Source organism: Phacochoerus africanus, chromosome 1 (genome assembly GCF_016906955.1).
Source record: "Phacochoerus africanus isolate WHEZ1 chromosome 1, ROS_Pafr_v1, whole genome shotgun sequence".
Classification (NCBI taxonomy): domain Eukaryota; kingdom Metazoa; phylum Chordata; class Mammalia; order Artiodactyla; family Suidae; genus Phacochoerus; species Phacochoerus africanus.
Window position 1 is genome coordinate 111735569 of NC_062544.1, and position 15236 is coordinate 111750804.

The following is a 15236-nucleotide window of genomic DNA, read 5'->3' on the forward strand; positions in this document are numbered from 1 at the left end:
TCACTCCCGGAGCCCCTCACTATTGGCTCGCACCAAGAGCCCAGCTCGCGGACTGGGCGGCCCAAAAAGCGCTGTTGCTAGGGCGCCAGGATTCGTTGCAGTGGCTTCCGGAAGGGGCGTGGCATGGGCGGGGTCAGAGGGTGGAGCCTTTTCTGCCTCTGAGGGAGAAGGTAGTCAAGGAGGTCGGGTTGGGTGGACAAATGGGTTTCCAGTTGATCAGTGCAATGCAGGATGCTAGGGGTACTGATGGATCAGCCACTTGTACCGTTTTTCCTGGGTACGAGGGACTTTCTGGGATGCAGGAATTTCAACGCTAACATTGAGAGAGTCTGCATCAAACTGGAAAGTTGGTCACCCTAGCAAATAGATGGATAAAGGACTGGATGTGGATGGACAGGAAGACAGGACAAAAGAGTGACTGTAGACGGTGGATACATTGGCGGTTATATGCACAGGTAGACAGATGACTAGGTGTAGATGGATGGACAAATGACTAGATATAGAGAGGTGGACAGAGGAGTGGCTGTACAACACTTTGTGGACTGGTGGGTTACCCAGTGCCCAATCCAGGTCCTACCAAGATCCACACTCCAGGGCTTGTCTGGAGTTCCTTTGTCCTCGGCCCTATGTTGGCCAGGAGGGCTCCCAGAGTGAATGTTAATGTGGCTGCCAAAGGAAAGAGAAAGCGGAGATGCTACTGAGAGTGGTCAGAGCATCCTACCTGTTCTCTGTGTGCTGGGGGTTTGCCGAAATATACTCATTCATTCAACAAGTATTTATGAAGCACCTGCGCTCCATGCTAGAAAGATAGCAGGGAACAAAAGCAGGAAAAACAAAGCCAAAACCAAAAAACAACCTGCCCTTATGAGGATAGGTGGGAAAGATTTCTGTGACCAGCTGATCTCCCTTGTTTTGGAAGCACCATCCCTGTGTGGCATCCAGGGCTCCATGTCCTTCTGGTTTCCTCTGACCTCACTGGTTCCTCCTCTTTAACTTTTCTCTGTCTACACTATTTCTCATAGTCTTCCCCAGGTTCATGGCTTCAAATTTCATCTATATGTCAATTACTCCCAAAGGTGTATGTCCAATCAGACCTTTCCTGAGTGCCAGACTCAATGTCCAACTGTTGAGTTGACTAGGCACCTGCACTCTGACTTCCACTTGGCATCTCAAACTCAACTTGTGCCACCCTAGCTCTGGCTCATCCCCCAAACTCACTCCATCCCAACTCCCCCAGCTCAAGCGATGGCAGCTCAGTCCTTCCTACTATTCAGGCCAAACACCTTAGAATACCTCTTGACTTTCTTTCCCACTTACATTCAGTGCTTCAGTTGCTTCCATTGCATCATCTATCCAGAATGAGACCATTTCCTGCCAGGTTGATGGCTTCTTCCATCTAGTTCAAGTCCCCACCATCTCTCCCCAGGACAATATCACATGCACGTCCTGGTCTCTTGCTGCTGCCCTTGCACCTCCTTTATTTGCCTCCAGCACACATACCCCGCCCTACCAGCCTCCTAGAGCTTCTCACATGTCATACTCTGCACAGCTCAGGTGGAAATCTCTCTGTTTTGCTCATGGATGTCTCCTGAGTACCGCAAGCCCTTTACTAAGCTGCACAAATACTTGATGCCAAGTGATAAATGCTATGGAAAAAAAAAAAATAAAACGGCTCAGTGGAAGGTTGGAACAGGATGAGAGGGCCCAAGATTGAGGCTAGCCTGGTTATGTTCATAAGGCCCCCCTGACACCCACTGGGATTTTACCTGTTGCTGTTCCCTGTCTGTGTCTTCAGGACCTGTAGTGGCTGCTGTAGCTATAGAATAAAAGCCCAACAGGCACCAGTCATTCAGGCCCTCACAAATGCATACTGCCCCAACTTCTTCTGCCCACCCTATCTCCCATTCTAGTATTCCTATGTGTGGGGTGGAGCCTGAACAGGGCAGGGTCTCCCTGGAGCAGCTCCAGCATTAATTCGCTCTTCTATTCCCTCCATAAGTGCTTAGCAAAGGCTGACCTGGGCCAAACCCTAGGTACATGGCAAGAATGGACACAGGAAGAACTCAAATGATTTATGGAGTCCTTACCCACCAGTGGGAAGTGTTATGGTGGAGTGGTTGAAGGATAGATACAACAGACTATAAAGGAGCAAATAACTTATTATGGGCAGTATAAACACAGTAGACAAAAGGAACCAAACTGTTGTACAGAATATGGTGTTTATGTCCAAGGCAGCAGGATAGGTGGATCTGAAAAGGGGATATCTGAGCTAAGATCAGTCCAAAGCTATGGCCAAGGAGGGAAAGATCTAAGAGAAGCCAGTCCTAGCAGAAAACATAGCAAGTGCAAAGGCCATGAAGAAATAACAAGTTGGAAGACTATGAAGAATGCGCTTGGGTCTAATGGAAGAAATAGCTCTGAGCTCAGTGAGAAGATGCACAGGGATGAGAGAACAGACCAAAGATCTGAAGGCTAAATCCAGGAATCCTGATGTGCAAATAACAGGAATTCCACAAGGAGTTAAAGGGATGGATGAAATAGAGACACCAATGAAACAATTTATAGAAGAAAACTTCCCTGACATGAAGAAAAATCTATGTTTCCATATGGGAGGTATTGACCACATTCCCAAGCAGTATGGAAAGAAAAGACTATAGAAAAATTCTTAAACTCCAAGGAGAAAGAGAACATTGTAGAAGCTCCTGGACGGATAAGGCAAGTTACCTGCTAAGGAAGAAGGGTCAGCTGGTCTCAAACTCTCCCCCTTAACATAGGTATATTGGAAATTCTCTTGTGGAACAGAGAGTTAAAGATCTGGTGTTGTCACTGCAGTGGTTTAGATCACTGCTGTGGTGTGGGAACTTCCATACACCATGGCAGGGTCAAAAACAAAACAAAACAAAACAAAACAAAAAACCCCAAATAACAGAGGCAGATTATCTGCCACCTATGCCCAGTCAAGGGACAGTCCCCATACTTGGAGAAGAAAGGTAGCCACTAATGTAATGGAAAAGTAGTAGAATTTCCAAATCACCAAGAGGAAAAATTAAATGAATGGCATCTTCTTAAGAGAGAGAGAGATGGAGTTCCCATCGTGGCTCAGTGAAAACGAATCTAACTAGCATCCACAAGGACGCATCTTCCATCCCTGGCCTCATTCAGTGGGTTAAGGATCTGGCGTTGCCATGAGCTGTGGTGTAGGTCACAGACGGCTCAGATCCAGTGTTGCCGTGGCTGTGGCATAGGTTGGCAGCTGCAGCTCTGATTCAACCCCTAGCCTGGGAACCTCCATATGCACCCAATTGCTAGTATTCAACTGTTCTGACCTACAAAAATGGTAGTTTCAGAGTTCCTGTTGTGGCACACTGGGTTAGGAATCGGACTACAGTGGCTCAGATTACTGTGGAGGTGCAGGTTTGATCCCTGGCCCTGGCCCAGAGAGTTAAAGGATCTGGCGTTGCTGCAGCTGCTGCTTAGGTTGCAGCTGTGGCTTGGATTCAATCCCTGGCTGGGAACTTCCATATGCCAGAGGTGTGGCCATAAAATTAAAAAAAAAAAAAAAAAGGTAGTTTCATATAGTTCAATTAAATGAAAAGATAAAACCACAAAGTAAAAATATAATTATGAAATGAGCAAAGTCAAACAACTTTTGTTTTTGTTTTTGTTTTTTAGGGCCACACCCACAGCATATGGAAGTTCCCAGGCTAGGGGTCCAATTGGAGCTACAGCTGCTGGCCTGTGCCACAGCCACAGCAACGCAAGATCCAAGCTGCTTCTGCAAATTACACCAAAGCTCAGGACAATGCCAGATCCTTAACCCATTGAGCAAGGCCAGGGAACAAACCTACATCCTCATGGATAGTGATTCATTTCCACTGCGCTACAGCAGGAACTCCCCAAACATCTTTATCATACTAAATAAGGATAACCTGAACCTTCTTTAAAAATCTAGAAACTGGGGAGTTCCCTTCATGGCTCAGTGGTTAACGAATCCGACTAGGAACCATGAGGTTGCGGGTTTGATCCCTGGCCTTGCTCAGTGGGTTAAGGATCCAGCGTTGCCATGAGTTGTGGTATAGGTTGCAGACTCGGCTCGGATCCCATGTTGCTGTGGCTCTGGCATAGGCTTGCAGCTACAGCTCTGATTAGTCCCCTAGCCTGGGAACCTCCATATGCCACAGGAGTAGCCCTAGAAAAGGCAAAAAAGACCAAAAAAAAAAAAATCTATAAACTGGATCAGAAGACAAAACCCCACCATGTACTATTATTAGAAAGACACTTGAACCACAAGAAAAGAAAAGGCTGAAAATAAAGGAGCTGGCAGAGAATGAGGTTAGGCCAACACATGCTAGAAGAAAGCAGGAGTATTAAAGTGACCTCAGAGAAAGTAGAATTTAAGGTGATGGGCATTGAACAACAACAAAAAAAGAAGGCCATTATCTAACAAAGGCACAATTTATGAAAAAGATATGAAATATAAAATAACTGTAAGTCAACAAAGACCACCACATACTACAACTTTTTTTTTTTTGGTCTTTTTAGGGCCGCACCTGTGGCACATGGAAGTTCCCAGAGTAGGGGTCCAATAAGCTGCCGGGATACACCAGTCATGGCAACTGCCAGATCTGAGCTGTGTCTGAGATCTATGCCTCAGCTTGTTGAAATGCTGGATCCTCAACCCACTGAGCTAGGCCAGGGATCGAACCCACATCCCCAAGGATACTAGTCATATTCTTAACCCGCTGAGCCACAGTGGGAACTCCCTACAACATTTTTTTTTTTAATCAGGAACTACGTGGGATTGGCATCAATACTATTATAATTACACATTGGCTTAGAGTTCCAGCAAGTGTAATAAGGCAAGAAAATGACATGTTAGGAGTGCTCTCTGTGGTACAACAAGATTGACTACGTCTTGGAAGCACTGGGATGCAGGTTCAATCTACAGCCCAGCACAGTGGGTTAAGGATCTAGTTTTGCCACAGCTGTGGCTTAGGTAGTGACTGTGGCTCGGATCTGATCCCTGACCCATATGCCGTGGGGTGGCCAAAAAAAGAAAAAGAAAACAAAACAAAACGACGTATTATAAATATTGGACAGAAAGAGATTATGCTATCTCTTTACTTGATGACATGATTGTAAATCTAGAAAATCCAAAAGACTTGAAAACTAACACATGAGTAAGAGAAAATGTTAAGTGAAGAAATATATATTCAAAATAATAGCATTTACTATAAATAAGCTCCTAAAAATAAATTTAAAAACAAGAAAAATATTCAATTAATAACTATAAAATATTTAGGAATTAATTTATTAAGAAAAGTTTAGAGGAGTTCCCATTGTGGCTTAGTGGTAGCAAACCCAACTAGTATGCATGAGGATGTGAGTTCGATCCCTGACCCCGCTCAATGGATGAAGGATCCTGTCTTGCCATGAGCTGTGGTGCAGGTTGCAGATGCGGCTCAGATCCCAGGTTGCTGTGGCTGTGGTATAGGACGGCAGCTGCAGCTCTGATTTGACCCTTAGCCTGGGAACTTCCACATGCTACAGTTGTGGCCCTAAAAAAGATTAAAAAAAATATATATAGGAACTATACTAGGTAGTAAATCAGCAAAATCTTATTAAAGGACATGAAACCTATAGAACATTATTAAAGGATAATGTATGAACAGATGGACAGACATAAAAAAATTTATGATGTGGTGTGTGGTACAGATCTTAACCCTAGGCTGTTTCCCTCTGTAAATTGTCCTCAGCAGGAGGTAGCCATTGCACTCAAGGTTAACCACCCTCACTCTGAATGTAAACTCCTGCCCCCCTAGTTACTACCTTTCTGCAGAGATAACCATTATTCTGACTTCTGTTACCAAAGATAAGTTTTTTCCCATTTAAAATATCATATAAACTGAATCATACAACATGTACTTTTTGTGTGTCTGACTTTTTTATTCAACATTAGATCTTTCAGGAGTTCCTGTCGTGGCTCAGCCAAAATGAATCTGAGTAGCATCCATAAGGACACAGTTTTGATCCCTGACCTCCCTCAGTGAGTTAAGGATCCGGCGTTGCTGTGAGCTATGGTGTAGGTTGCAGATGTGGCTCGGTTCCTGTGTTGCTGTGGCTGTGGCTGTGGCATAGGCCGGCTATGTAGGCAGCTCCAGCTCCAATTTGACCCCTAGCCTGGAAACATCCATATGCCGCTGGTATAGCCCTAAAAAGACAAAAAAAAGGGGGTCTTTCACTTTCATCCATATTATTGTGTGTTGTTATAGTCTTTTTTATTTCTGTATGGTATTCTATTTATTACATGACTGTACCACAAATTATCCATCTGTTCTGCTGTTGATAGCCATTTAGATGGATTCTAGATTCTGGCTACCATGAATATGTTTTCCATGGATATTCCTTTATATGTCTTTTGGTGGACACAACTATTCATTTTTGGTTCATATAACTTAGGGTTTTTTGTTTTTCTTTTTGTTTTGTTTTGTTTTGTTTTGTTTTTTGGCCACAATGGTGGTATGAGGAAGTTCCTGGGCCAGGGATCAAACCTGAGCCAAGAGCCACAGCAGCAACCTGAGCCGCTGCAATGACAAGGCTGGATCCTTAACCCACTGCACCACAAGAGAACCCCAATCCAGGTTTTTTTTAACCCACCACTATCCTTAGCATGTTGCCTTCTGTCTTAATGCTTGTTGGACCAGCTTTGCAAGGCAGCTGCAGTCTCTCCAGACATCACATTAGTATTCAAGGCAGGAGGAAATCCTGCTGCTGGCACTAACCACATCTTTCTTCTTTGTCAGGTAAGCAAACACCTTCCCAGAACTCCCAGCAGACATATTTGTTTCTCATTGACTAAAACTGGGTCATCCATGGCCACCCCTAGGTGACACCTCAGGTGCAAAGAAGCTGGGAGGTCAGGGAATGGGATTAGGGAATGACTTGAGATTGGACACTTGCCACTCTGGACAAAATCCAGATTCGTTAGCAAAGATGAAGGAAAAAAAGGTACTGGGAGGAAACAAATAAATCCTCATGATATGAAAAGATATTCAAACTCACCAGCGAGCAAGGAATGCAAATCAAAATGAAAAATGTAACAATGGCAAAAGTACGGAGAGGGTAAAAAGATAAGTGGTTGCCAGGCATCTGAGGCGGAAGGAGAGAGAAATAGGTGGAGCACAGAGGATTTTTTTAGGGCAGTGAAACTATACTGTATGATACTTAATGGTAGACCACTACATTAGATATTGGTCCAAACCCATGGAATACACAACACAAAGAAGGAACTGTATGTAAACTACGGACCTTGGTTGATGACGTGTTAACATTGGTTCATTGTAACAAACATACTACACTATACTACAGTGCAGCATGTTGCTGGTGAGGGACGCTGTGTGTTGTGGGAGAAGGGACTATATGGGTACTCTCTGTACTTCCCGCTCAATTTTCCTGTAAGCCTAAAATTCCCCTCAAAATAAAGTCTATTAAGAGTAATAGTGAGAATAAGTCACTCTGTATTTTGCAGACTAGCAAAAGTTAAAAAGAGTTACAACAACTCTGGCTTTTAAGGATATGAAGAAAAGGATCTGTCCACAGTCGACAACAGTGTGATCAGTTATGGCCCTTTTGGAAAGCAATTTGACAAACTCCAATAAAACAAAAAATGTATATGCTTTTGGATTCTATAATCCCAATCTAGGGATTCTCAGAGTACTGTTGTGGAAAAAAACTGCAAATTGATGGCCCATCCACAAGGGCATAGCTGGTAATATTTTGTAACTCTATACTATTCTGGTTACTATGCCATGTAACAAATCGCCCAAATTTAGCGACTTAAAACAGTAACACTTATTTTGGTCACAAATCTGCCATTTGGGAAGAATTCAGTGGAGCCTATTCTTCTTTGCTGCATCAGTCTGGGCAGCTTAAAAGCTAGGGCTGGAATAATTTGAAAGCTTTCCACAAGTCTGGGGTTTGATGCTGGCTGTCAGCTAAAACACTAGCTGGGGCTGGAACTCCCACATGTGGCCTCTCCATGTATCCTGGGATTCCTCACAACAGGGTGGCTCCATTCCAAATTTGACTGTCCTGAGAGAAGAAACTAGGTGCAAGCTGTATCATCTCTCTAACTTAATTTGTCCTTTTTTTGTTTTGTTTTGTTTTTTGGGTTTTTTTTTTTTTTTTTGGTCTTTTTCTAGGGCCACACCTGCGGCACATGGAGATTCTCAGGCTAGGGGTCCAATTGGAATTATAGCTGCCAGCCTACACCAGGGCCACAGCAACTTGGGATCCAAGCCACGTCTGTGATCTACACCATAGCTCACAGCAACGCTAGATCCTTAACACACTGAGCGAGGCCAGGGATCAAACCCACAACCTCATGGTTCCTAGTCGGATTTGTTAACCACTGAGCTACAACAGGAATTCCTCATCTCTCTTAGAATCAGAAGTTACAATGTCATTTCTGTCTCCTGCTCATTAGAAGCAAAGCAAAGTCACTAAGGCCAGGCCATATGCAAGGAGAGGGAAATTAGACCTCACCTTTTGTGGGAGAAATATCAAAAAGTGTGTGGACTCATTTTAAGTCACCATCAAGAAGAAGCAATTGAAATAAATAATACCATTTGATTTGGAGGGCCTGCTACAGAGGTGGAACTAGTGAGCAAGGTAAGACTCAGAAAAGCATATATAAAATGATCCAGATGTGTACAATAAAGACAAACTACTCTGTGTAAATGTGTATATATTTATGGTTATATAAGCAAGGGGAAATATAGGGAACATATACCTTGTAACCATGGGTTCAAGAGAGTAATGATGATGGAAGGGAGAGGCAGAGGTAAGCAAACGACAAAGAGATAAATGACCATATTAAAAACTAGCAGGATATGCAGTTCCCATCATGGCTCAGTGGTTAGTGAACCCAACTAGTATCCATGAGGATGCAGGTTCAATCCCTGGCCTCGCTCAGTGGGTTAAGGATCCGGCGTTGCCGTGAGCTGTGGTGTAGGTTCCAGATGTGGCTCGGATCTGGTGTTGCTGTGGCTGTGGCATAGGCCGGCAGCTACAGCTTCAAGTTGACCTCTAGCCTGGGAACCTCCACATGCTATAGGTGCAGCCCTAAAAAGACAGACAAACAAACAAACAAACAAACAAACAAACCCACACATACACAAAAACTAGCAGGATAGGTTCATGTCTCCCTCATGTAATTATAAAGATATATTTCACTGTATGGAGAAAATGATTCTTTAGAGAGGAATGTTTAGGTGATAAAATGACCAAGAAAGTAGTGACCACCCTACCTTATAAACTCAGGATAGAGCAGGGAAGCAGTGACTGTGGGGCCACAAGAGGGGCTTCAGGGCTCTGACAGCATTCTTCTTCTGAGTTGCACTTTGTGAATGTTTGGCCTATGAGAAACCATCGAACAGGATGTCTTTGTTTTATGCTTCTATCTCTATTTGTCATATACCACACTTTCAAAAAATTTGAATTTAAAAGTGAAGGGAAAGAGGAGTTCCTGTTGTGGCACATTGGTTAACGAATCTGACTAGGAACCATGAGGTTGCGGGTTCGATCCCTGGCCTTGCTAAGTGGGTTAAGGATTCGATGTTGCCATGAGCTGTGGTGTAGGCTGCAGACGCGGCTCGGATCCTGAGTTGCTGTGGCTGTGGTGTAGGCCGGAGGCTACAGCTCTGATTAGACCCCTAGCCTGGGAACCTCCATATGCCGTGGGAGCGGCCCAAGGAATGGCAAAAAGACAAAAAAAAAAAAAAGTGAAGGGAAAGGAAAGTAAACCTTGCAGAAGAACTTTTCCAGTGGGTGAAGAGACAGGAGAAGGACCTTGGCCTGGGACCACAGAACATTTGGCTCAGTGGAGTGTCCCAGGGGGAGGTATAAATCTTGAGTGAGCAGCATAGAGGTGACACCCAAAGTCACACTGTCCCTGACAAAACCTCCCAGGGAGGGAGAGAGGAGAACCCAGCATGGAGCTCTGGGTTGCTTCAGCATTTAACTGTAGTCTGGGTTAAACCTGGCAATGGAAGTGGGGAGAAAACCAAGAGAACTGGCTGTTCCTGAGAAGATGGTTTTTGAGGTAGGAAGGAGATGTCTACCATGGTGAATTCAGCTGAGGTTCCAGAGAGCTGGCTCTGCCTTCCAGAGAGCTCTGTCTGCCCATGACAAATGGCTGGGTTGCAGGACTGGGCTGTGATGAATGGAAGTGAGGAGGCAACTGCAGGCAAGTCTCAAGGCTTCTGCCCTGAAGGAAGAACAGTGGGGCAGGAGCTGGAGGAGGATGTGGGGAACAGAGAGGAGCCCACAATTTCTGTCACATAGCTTCTGTTTTCTCCCTAAAATCAAGGTGAGGCTATGGCTGGGGCAGGGTGGGCAGGGGTGCAAGAGGTTAGAGGACAAGGCCAGGCAGCAAGAACTGTGCTGAGGGGCCTGGAGTGACAGGGAGGAACTGGTCAGAGACTTCACCTCAAGGATGGAAGTAACCAGGCTCCAGGCAAAAGAGGTTGTCCAAAGTTGGAGGGGGGTGAGTCAGACCTGGAAGTTGAGGTGGCCCTTCTGGAGACTGCCGTTGGGGAGACTGGAGACTGCAGTTGGGGAGACTGCAGTTGGGGAGCCCTGAGGTATGTATGTGGACAACTGTGGCTCCCCTGTAGCACCCTGTCCCACCCACACAGCCTGGCCTGGGCTAGGATTGAGGAAGCACTCCTCTTTGCTAGGCCCTGGGCCAGGGGAGGGGTGGGGATGGGAATGATAGGGTTGTTCTGGGATCAGACATCTCTCAGAATTCCTGTCCTTCCTGTTTCTTAAAGGAGCTGGCCATTTTTACTTAACTCTCCCTCCCCAGCCTGGAGTCCTCCCAGGGCCCCCAAAGCCCAAGGGTTGGATGTGCATCTCTGAATAGGGAACATGATTTTCCCAACCAGGCAGGGGAGGGACTCAAATCTCTGGGACTGGGCCATGTGAAGAGGGGCTGGCTGCAAATCATTCCTAAGATTTTTTTTATCTCCTTATAAAAAATAGAAAAAAAAATTTTTTTCCCTCCAGAACACATGGCAGGAAAATTACCAAGAAAAGGATCCCACAGGGTCAGAGCACATTCTGGACACATACCCTTGTCACCAGCATATGTTGGAAACCAAGAGTCCAGTCAGGCCCTCAGAAAAATTCCCATTGTGCTACAAGCCAGCCTAGTCTCAGCAGACCCTATACCTGCACTCTTTTTTTTTTTTTTTTTGTCTTTTTGCCATTTCTTGGGCCGCTTCGGCAGCATATGGAGGTTCCCAGGCTAGGGGTTGAATCGGAGCTGTAGCTGCCAGCCTACACCTACGCAACGCGGGATCCGAGCTGCGTCTGCGACCTACACCACAGCTCACAGCACGTCAGACCCTTAACCCACTGAGCAAGGGCAGGGATTGAACCCGCAACCTCATGGTTGCTAGTTGGATTCGTTAACCACTGCACCACGACGGGAACTCCAGCTGCACTCTTAATGTACCTGCACTGGCATGTACTAAACATGGCCCTTCAACAAGTTCGCAAATGTGAGGCTAGCCCTTCTGTGTTATAAACTAGTTTTACCCATTTATCAGGTATGAGGATAAGCCACCCTAGTTTTCAGTTGTGAGGCTAGCTCTGTCAGGGAGTAAGGGCTGCTGTTTCTGTGAGCCAGGGATGTCCAGCTCAAAGTGACCACAACAGGAGAGACCACTCTAGCCACTGGGCTCTAGCCCCCTACTGTAGTTGGGCCATGGCCCAGCACAGCCATTTGAGAGGCAAGGCTGGAATCCTCCGGAGCCAGTGTCTGTGGGTAAAGCCAAGGGCAGCAGGGATAGATGCCATCCCATAAGCCTACCTTTTTCTTCACAGTGGAGCAAGTCAAGGCCCTAGATGAAGGTTCCAACTCATCCTCATCTGTCTGGCCTTAGGCAGGAGCTCTCAGCCCAACTGGAACCATCTTGAGTTCTGAGGTAGAGGCAGTGCCCTGAGTTTGGGGTCTGGGCGTCATGTACTCTGTCCCCTAGCTCCATCCTGGCTTGAAGCACACTCTAGCTTCCAGAGCTGCCAGATAGAATAGCTCTCATGTAGGGTCCAGGTCAATAACCTGGGCTCTTTGAGCCTGTGCATGGACCCATTTCTCATCCCTGGCATGGGGACAGGAAGCCAGTTGTCCAAGGTGGCTCATGCAGAATTCCACCTTCCCTGGGACTAATGAATATCAGCCTTAAAGGCCTCTTCCCTGACTGCCCTGTAGGCCTAAGACTCAGATTCAGAATCCTCGTTCCTTTAGCTGCCTGGGATGAGCTCATGGCAGGCATGGGAATGTGTACTGCAGGAGTCCTTTTATGCCCAGGCCATTCATTTTCAGAATAAAAATCCAGTTATGCTGGAAAGTGCTCATTTGTTTATCTGGTGGGTCTGGACTTTAGCTCTCCCTTTTTGTTTACTAGAAACAAAAACAACTACACACCCCTGCCTCCTCTTTCTGGGGCTGAGGGCTTGGCCAGAGAAGAGGTTGCTGGATCCCAGCTTCCAGCAGCATACAGTGACTTTTGACCCTTGCCTCAGCATAATTCTGCAGAAGGAGGAAGGGATGGGCCCATAGCCAAAAGGCCATGAAGCTTTGACTGGTACCCTGTTTTGACTGCTTTTCCTACTTACTGAATGGCAAATACGAATTCTTTTGTCTATCAGGACGGACTGATTAGTGAAGAGTCAGTACCTGCTGGCATTCCTAGTGTCTGGTGTAATTCCCAGTCTCCTTTTGTTTTTATTTTTTATTTTTGGCTTTTTAGGGCTCCACTCGAGGCATATTGAGGTTCCCAGGCTATGTCTGTGACCTACACCACAGCTAACAGCAATGCCACATCTCTGGCCCATGGAGTGAGGCCAGAGACTAAACCCATGTCCTCATGGATGCTAGTCAGTTTCGTTTCCCCTGAGCCACAATGGGAACTCCTCCCTTTGGTTTTACATTCCAGTGTGGCCAGCCTCCTGCCCTATAGTCTTCAAATGGGTATTGCTTGCCTCTGTGTACTTACAGACAAGCCAGATTACTGGTTTTAGAGAATAGAAAGAAGTGTCCATGGAATCAAGGATTCTATTTGGGAAGAAGTCAAAGAGGAAGGGGTAGAAATGTGACACAAAACAGAGACTTTCCACAAAATCTTAGCACATCAACATAGAAGGCAACCTAGGTCAGAAAGGCATGTCTGGCCAACTTTCATCCTGATGTTTAGGATGATTAGCATGAAGATGACAATTTCCGAGAAGTCTTTACCTGGAGAGAGTCTTCCTTAAAATCTTAAATCTAGTCTTTCTCCTTTGACAGCTCCTCTGATGCTTCTGTAACCAGAATTGTGTGGATCAAGCTAAAGCAGTGAGGGACATTGCAGGCTTGTGTGTCCAAACTACTCATTTTAAGAAGTGGCAGTAGGAACCATGAGAGATGAGAAGTATGACCAAGGGCAACAATAAACACTGGAATCATGATCATCCTTGAAACAGGAGACTGGACCTGCTGTCTCTGTGAGTCCAGAAACATGAGGATAACTCCACAGCCCTGGAGGAAAGGTCCAGAAATGCCCCTAGACCCCAGTATCATGACTCTTGATAATTCCTAGGATTTAAACAGTGTCAGGAATGTCCACAGCACGTAATCAAGATTTTGCTCAAGGAGTTCCCATCATGGCTCAGTGGTTAACAAATCTGACTAGGAACCATGAGGTTGGGGGTTCAATCCCTGGCCTTGCTCAGTGGGTTAAGGATCTGGCGTTGCCGTGAGCTGTGGTGTAGGTCGCAGATAAGGCTGGGATCTGGCATTGCTGTGGCTCTGACGTAGGCCGGTGGCTACAGTTCTGATTAGACCCCTAGCCTGGGACCCTCCATATGCCACAGTAGCGGCCCTAATAAAAGGCAAAAAGACAAAAAGACAAAAAAAAAAAAAGATTTTGTTCAATAAACCAATGAGTGGAGTCAGACCTAATCTCTGACATTCTAATTCTGAACTTGGATAATACTCATATGAATTCATAAATGATTATTTAATATGTTCCTGGCTGACACTCTGCATTCCCCAATCAGGTAACAGTATTGTATCACTGGTCATCATCTGTGATGGGGCATTTGTCTATAGAGAGGAAACAAAATTCATACTTAACATAAATGATGTCTTGTGAAACAACCCCAATTTCCCTAATCATGTTATAAATAATACTGTTTTATTTCTGTTATGAAATTGATGCACTAAGATCTCTAGGATATGTTCAGATAATTTTAACAGAACAAATTTCTAGCTTTCTGTTAGAATGCACATAGAAAGTCCTCATGTGATGTTCACTTTTCAAGGCTGAGACTGTAGACAATATGATTTTGTCATTGTCCTGGCACTTTTTTTTTTTTTGTCTTTTTTCTTTTAGGGCTACACCCCTGGCTTATGAAAGTTCCCAGGCTAGGGGTTAAATTGGAGCTATAGCCACCGGCCTACACCACAGCCACAACAATGCCATATCTGAGCCACGTCTGTGACCTACACCACAGCTCACAGCAATGCTGGATCCTTAACCCACTGAGCAAGGCCAGGCATCGAACTTGCGTCCTCAAGGATGCTAGCTGGGTTTGGTAACCACTGAGCCAAGATGGGAACCCCCACCATACTTAATTTTTAAAGCCTTGAAATAAAGCTAGTTTGGCTTTGAGGATTCAACTGCTAGTTTCTTGGGCCGCACATGGGTTTTCTGTATATTTGTCTATTACCTGGCCCTTTTGTATTGCCAGGTGAAGGCAAGATCAAAGTGGGACATGATTTTGTTATAGCATGAGCTTCCTTTGGTTACTGGGAAAGAAAATATAGGTATACTGGCTATCAAAGTCATTGCTAGTTCTGATTATAGCCATGCTACAGAGAAGGACATAATATTGTCAGACAGATGTTTTCTGCTAGACTTCATTGATGAGTACATATTCTTCTCCACCAGGGGATATATTAGATGTCCTTGCACACCATCCCCAAACAATTCAAATACCATGCTGTGATGGTTAATCTCATGTGTCAACTTGTGGGCTATGGAGTGATCAGATATTTGGTCAGACATTATTCTGAGAGTTTCTTTCCTTTCTTTCTTCCTTCCTTCCTTCCTTCCTTCCTTTCTTCCTTCCTTTCTTTCTTTCTTCCTTTCTTTCTTTCTTTCCTTCCTTCCTTCCTCCCTCCCTCCCTT